The sequence below is a fragment of the Triticum aestivum genome, chromosome 1B (genome assembly GCF_018294505.1).
Source record: "Triticum aestivum cultivar Chinese Spring chromosome 1B, IWGSC CS RefSeq v2.1, whole genome shotgun sequence".
Classification (NCBI taxonomy): domain Eukaryota; kingdom Viridiplantae; phylum Streptophyta; class Magnoliopsida; order Poales; family Poaceae; genus Triticum; species Triticum aestivum.
The window spans coordinates 659034972-659042205 of record NC_057795.1 but is presented as its reverse complement, the minus strand read 5'-3'; positions in this window follow the sequence as shown (position 1 = coordinate 659042205).

Genomic DNA, 7234 nt, shown 5'->3' with positions numbered 1-7234 from the left:
GTCCCATCTACTCTGTGCACAAATCAGCCAATTGAAGTTCCTGAGTTCTCTGACCAACAGCTTGACCAACAGCGGCAAATGGACGTTGAAGGCAAGTAATAATAACACATGATCAGTTATGAAATCATGAAATGCAAACTTGATTTGTCTTAACTGTATGAATGTCTTCTTTTTCAGCTACACCTATTGTGGATAAGTGCAGGAATGGAAAGGGCTCGAAAGACTCACTAAAGAGTTAGGCTCTAAGATTATCATCCAAGTGGCTGAGGGGAAGAAACGCCCGGACAAACCAGCACAGGCTGCAAAGCTTGCATCCCAGGGTGGGGTCGCTGCGAGGCAGCATCTACCACTCCTTCCCCACTTCAAGGAGTACAAGGCCAATGGGCATCATATTGACAATTTCATTGGCAAAGTTGCTGTAAGTTTATTCTTTCTCAGCCAAATGTGATTATTTCTGTTCACTTGTTATATCATTCTAAATTGTGTCCTTGCATTATATGTTATCTACTCAGATCAATTTTGATATGGACACCCGTTCCGATGCCGTGAAGTATGCATGCACTGACATCCTCAAGACCGCGTTGAAGAATAGGCGCCACCATATCAAGAAGAAGCATTTTAACAATGTACCGGCCAATCTAGTGAGTGTCAAATCTCCTGATAAGAATGTGACAGATGCGGAGTGGCAAAGGCTGGTCAAGATGTGGTCTACCCGAAGGCACAAGGTATTCATACTGTAGTTCTATGTGAAGGAGTTCATTGTGTCTATGTTTACCATTGTGCTTGTTTTATCTTGCCATGTTCATACGATAGCTATTTAGCTGGTATAATAATAATGATGTGCTTGTTTACCATTGTGTCTATTGTGCTTGTTTTATCTTGCCATCGTTGTGCTGCTTGGAGAGATGATGATAACATTGTTTTCATGCTATTATGGCTGCATACACTTTTGAACTTCACCTTGGATTGCAATCTGTAGGAGCCTTTATGGTTTCTCCATTAATTCTCATGTTTCTTTTTCCATGGTAGGAAACCTGTCAGTCGAACAAGGAGAACCGTTCCAAAGTTAAGTTCCATCAGAAAACTGGTTCTCGCCCCTACATTTCCCATGTGCATGCTTTGGTAAGGATATCTCATGTTATCATTTGCTACTACAGTGATTCTTTTAATTGTTTCTTATTGTTCCATCGTGTCGTGAACAATTTCAGAAAGAGGCTCGTAAGGGTGAAGAGTTGACTGCGTTTGATCTATTCAAGGAGTGCCACAATGGCAAGAAGACTGGATTCTCTGAGCCAGTTAAGAAGGCGATAGTAAGTTTCTAGTATTCTTTTTCGTGTTGATGAGGCTTGTTTACCTCATCCTTGTTACACTTGATTACATTATATGACTTCTGCTTGACGGATTTGATAGAGATGGTTTTTTCAAAGTAGTACCGTATATGATTCATGTTTTGTTATAGTTTGTTTGTACCAGTCCTCTGTTTCGTTGCATTGCATATTCATTTTGGTACTGGAAATGCGACAATATTCAGGGAATTTTAGTTCTTGTTATAGTCCAGCAGGTATTGCTTGTCGTTGGACACTCTTAATTAAGAGAGAGCATTGTATGTTCTTTGACTATTTGTCTAGTGATTTCCTGAAGCATCTATCTTCCCATCTTTTAGAGTGGAGAAACTCTGTCATTTCATATACGATCTGAATGAAATGTTTAGGACTTGTGGAAGTGGATTTCTCTGATACTGTATATTGTACTAAAGAAACAACATATGCGCTCCTGAAACGTACTACATTCTTCTCTGCTCCATGTTCCCATTTAAGCTAAACAGAGATGCACATAGTTGCCTAATTTAAATTTCAACAATGGTTTGTTGTGTATGCTTACCTGTTTAATAAACCTAGTGCCATGCTTCTTTCATGTAGCTGATAGTAACTTGCAAAAAAAAGTGATTCCCAAGGATGATTAATTCTGCTTGCCTGCTTCAAAGTTTTCAAATAACTAGTTAATTAGTAGCATGGAGACTGGATTATTATTTAGTCAACATTCTTGAGTAGTTTGCTTATAAAGTTTCCTAGTTATTCAGAACCAACTGCAATGACATGTGTGTGCATCTTTCTTTAAATGTCAGGCTGACATGGAAAAAGCTATGGAACAAGGGGTACCAGAAGGTGGAGAACCAAAGAATGTTGCTGTTGTTGTTGCTGACATTCTCACTAAAGAATGTCCCTCCAGCACATTCCTTCAAAATGTTGGCCTTGAGTCAAGCTCCAAGAAGAAGTTCAACAGATCTACAGCTACTTTGGATGCTCATGTACAAGAACTAGAGTACAAGCTTGAGAAGGAGAGGTGAGTCGCTGAGTTGATGCGAGAGGAGCTTGTTGAGGTCAAGAAGAAATCAGAGGAGACCGAAGCTGCACGCGCCGCAGAGTACCAGTTGTTACTGCAAAGAGTTGAGGCCACCGATGCTAGATTTGTGCGTCTCATGAATCTGTTCGAAGGTAAAATAGTTTAGTACGGCGTGGTTGATGTTGGCTTTGGGACTTTTGATGTTGAGTTGTTTCGACCTGGGGTTGATGAGTTTCTTTGACTAGACATGTGAACCACAATATGGACCAGAGATTGGCTGTGGCTTGATGATGTTGTGTTTTGGTTGATGTTGTGTACTGGTACTAAGCTACTGGCTATGTTATTTTGGTTGGTGCATCTTATGAACTTGTGGTGTAATGATACTATTGGGCCTAAGTTAATGAAATCTTGGAGAATTGTATTGGTTGACTGCCAAACTGTGCAATGATTTTTTTGAGCTACTGTTGGTTATTGGCTGGACTGAAAATACTAAATTGTATGAGTGGGCTGGCTCGTCTCAAGGCCCAATATAGATTTTTTTTGATAGAAAAAGATTCATATATTTTTGTTGGTTAGAGAGCAGGGTTGGCCCAATTAATGATAGATTGAATAAATGGACTGCACATTGCCCGAGCCCAAGAACTAACATTAAAAGGCCGTGGCCCAAAAGTAAATGTAAAAATGGGCTAAATTATTGGGCTCAGCCCATTAAAACAACTGATTTGGACTGATCCTACGTGGCATCCATGTCATCATTTTTTCCACGTCAGCGCCATGTTGGTTCAGCCACATCAGATCCTACGTGGCCTAGGCTCATTACTCATGACCATAATTTTGGTCAAAGATTTAACGACGAAAATTTTGGTCAAGGGCGGCCATGACTAAAATTCCAGAAAAGGTCATGTTTGTTCGTTCTTGACGGTCAACTGTTGACCTTCCGAATTTGGTCAAAAAAGGTAAATAAATGAAAGCAATGACGAATTGACAACCAAAATGGGGAGTCATAATTGACAGTATTTCTTGTAGTGACAAGTTAAAAATTTAAAACTTTGAGCATGAAGACAACTTAGCTGGTTAATGTGTTCGGTATTGATGACGCGGTCCGAGCTTGATGCGGGACAAGGTTCCATCCCCGAGCCGGTCCCGAGGTGGCGGAGCAAAGAGATCGGCACTCCGAAGTGGTGACATAGCACGGTCAATGCAGGACGACAGGGTGATGCCGAAGTCCCCGGCATGGGGTAATGAAGTGTTGATGAAGCCCCCCATCCAGCTGAGGTGACGCCAAAGGATATAGTCCGGCTGGATCATTTTCCTGTGCACAAAAAATAGTGCAAACCGGAGATAATATAATAATAAAAAATAAAAAATAAAAAATTCGTTGCATAACAAATAATTTATGCAAAGTGAGTAATAAAAGAAATATGGCCTGGCGCCGAAGTCAATGTCGATGCAGGGCGGCGGCATGATGCGGTAAAGGCATGGCAAGGCCTAAATTCACAGGTTGGTTCGAGTTCCGGATGCGGCGTTCGTCGGACTATGTACGGAAACTGACCGAAACACCATGCGACCTTCGTTAATGCGGCCACCATTTGATAGACCAGCGTACATATGACGGACAAACCAGAGTAATAATTCATTGGGAAAAATGAACCCTAACAATCAAAAAATACTAGGATTAATAGCACCTGCCTTACTTGTTGTAGCAATCCGAAGAAAGGTGATTCCCAAAATTGGGACTCAATCCGCACACCTATCGCCTGATGGGCGATAAAGCAACGGCATGGCGATGCTGGCAAAGGTTGGCTCGCCGAGGCAAAGCCCTCGGTCCAGCTAACGTGACGGAGCTGGTCGGCCAGCGACGCCGAAGTCTCTGGAGTAGGTTGATGAAGAGATGATGAAGCCCCCGGTCCAGCGATGCAGGTCGTGATGTGGTCGATGCCTGCTTGATGAAGTGACCATGTGGCGATGCAGGTGTGCCCGCTCCGTGTAATCCATGGGGCGGCGATGTTGGTGACGATTTATCCTTCGCGATGCCAAACTATTGTTCGGCTCGCCGAGATGATGGTCCGAAGAAATTGAGCTCGGCTCAATAAAGCAATGACATGTCTAACGCAGGTCGGCCGCCGTGGAGTGATGTTGTTGGGCTGGTTTGACACCGGCGCGGCGGTGAAGTTCGTATTGCACGAATACTTTTAATACTACTGGGATGTGCTTGAGAATAAAACACAACACCCCATACGAAAACTTCCTTCAAAAGGGATGTCCGAGATCCCGTTCATAAAGAAGATGAATTTGGGTCAGATTCATTCTCGCGTAGAAAACAGATCCAAAAAGTGATGCACTAATCGGAAGTTTCCCGAAGTTTGGACGGTCGGATCGAGCTGAATTTTTGGCAGGTGGTAGATATGGGAATTCTGCAACAAATCAACGGTTAAATCGTCCAAAGGACATTCTAGCTAGATACTGGATACCACGCCCTAAACTCGTTCGGATTCTCGTCCAGATTCAACAGGGCTCCGGTATATTGGAGATTGCCGGAGATTCCTCCATCGGAACTCGACGAAATTTTTGCAGGGTTGTTGTAGACTTAATTCTGCATAATTCCACCGAAGTAATCATTTAAGCGACACTCAAGGAGGTGGTGGCAGCGGATACAAGTTTGTTGTCCAGAAAAACAACACGGTCGCCTGAGGGCAATGTTGACGTTGAGCCCCCGAGCTCCATGGATGACTCCTCCATGATCTTGATAGAGATCGGAGTTGGTGTTGATGAAGGCCTTCATCCGAACATGACAATCGGAGGTAGGGCGCAGTCCTCGGTCAAACCAAGGTGACCAGTCGAGCTGGTGACGAAGAAGCCGACGTCGTAGTTGACCTGCAGTCGAGCCATTGATCCTTTCGCCGATCACGCAGCGGAACTCTCAATGAAAGCACCAATGTCGGTGTCAAAACCGGCGGATCTCGGGTAGGGGGTCCCAACAGTGCGTCTTAGGTTCAATGGTAACAGGAGGCAAGGGACACAATGTTTACCCAGGTTCGGGCCCTCTCGATGGAGGTAAAACCCTACTCCTGCTTGATTAATATTGATGATATGGGTAGTACAAGAGTTGATCTACCACGAGATCAGAGAGGCTAAACCCTAGAAGCTAGCCTATGGTATGATTGTTGTTGTATGTGTCTATCGACTAGCCTGGCCCCGGTTTATATAATGCACCAGAGGCCTAGGATAACAAGAGTCCTAGCCGAATACGCCGGTGGGGGAGGAGTCCTTGTCTTGATCGCCAAGTCTTGTGGATTCTTCCTTGTATGCGGCAGCTGTCCGGACTGGCTCATGAGTATACGTCCATGGGGGTCCTCAGCCAAATCCATGATTGGGAGACGACGCGTTGAGTACCCCCAAGTCCAGGACACCGTCACTTGGGCTTTTTCCACTCCTTATTCCATAGTCCATCAAATCTTTACCCAAAACTTGAAAACTTCACAACACAAAACTCAACAGGAAATCTCATAAGCTCCGTTAGTGAAAGAAAACAAAAACACCACATAAGGTATTGTGATGAACTCATTCTTTATTTATATTGGTGTTAAACCTAATTTATTCCAAGTTCTCTATGGTTCATACCACTTAATACTAGCCATAGATGCATCAAAATAAGCAAACAACACACGAAAAACAGAATCTGTCAAAAACAGAACAGTCTGTAGTAATCTGTAACTAACGCAAACTTCTGGAACTTTAAAAATCCTACAAAAATAGGACGTCCAAAAAACTTTGTTTATTGAACAGAAGCAAAAAGAATCAATGCAAAATCTTGTTTCTGTGATTTATTGAATTATTTCTCGTGAGCGCAAAGTTTCTGTTTTCAGCAGAATCAAATGAACTATCATTATAGGTTATCCTATAGGTTCTACTTGGCACAAACACTAATTCAAACATAAAAACACATATAAGCAGAAGGTAGATGCAAAATTTATTAATAAACAGGAACAAAAACAAAAACACAAAGAAAATTAGGTTGCCTCGCAACTAGCGCTATCATTTAACGCCCCTAGCTAGGCATAAAAGCAAGGATAGATCTAAGTAGTGCCATCTTTGGCACTTGATTCCTCAATAGAGCACCTAAAATCTTTAGGGGTTTCTCCCTTTTTAGCAATGATAAAACCTTTAGGCAAAAATTCTAGAAATTCGTTTGTAGCAAAAGGTTCCTTAACGATAAAGAGACAATTGGGATGAACACTTATGGATTTGAGATCCGCGTCTCCCTTACTAGAAGATTCACCCTTATTTTTAGGAACATAAATAAACTTGGCAGTTTTGGTAGGGGGTTTTGGAGTGTTTTTCATGGAAGAAAATGCGGAACCTAAGTTAGTAATGATATCCTCAAGTTTACCGATTCTTGCAGAATCTAGATCTATTTTTTCATTAACTATAGGTTCTTTCTCTTTAAGATTTTTCAAAGTAACTCCAACCCTAGATCCGTATTGGGTAATCTGATTATGAATCTTTTTATCCAAATTTCCAATCAACTCAACAGTGGCAATTTTATTTTCAATAATCTCAAGCCGTTGCATAACATGTTCCAAAGTTAAAATAGTTCCATTAATCAAAAGAGGTGGTGGGCCAAACAAATCTAATATAGCATTATAAGAATCAAATGTATCGCTACTCAAGAAATCCCCTCCGGTAACGGTATCAAGAACGCATCTATTCCAAGTAGTAATGCCTACATAAAAATTGCGAAGAAGAACGGAAGTAGAAAGCTTCCTAGTAGATTTATTTTGAGCATTGCAAATTCTATGCCAAGCAGCTTTTAAATTTTCTCCCTCCTTTTGCTTAAAATTGAGAATTTCATGTTTGGGGGTAATAACAAGGATAGGAGGATTAGCCATAC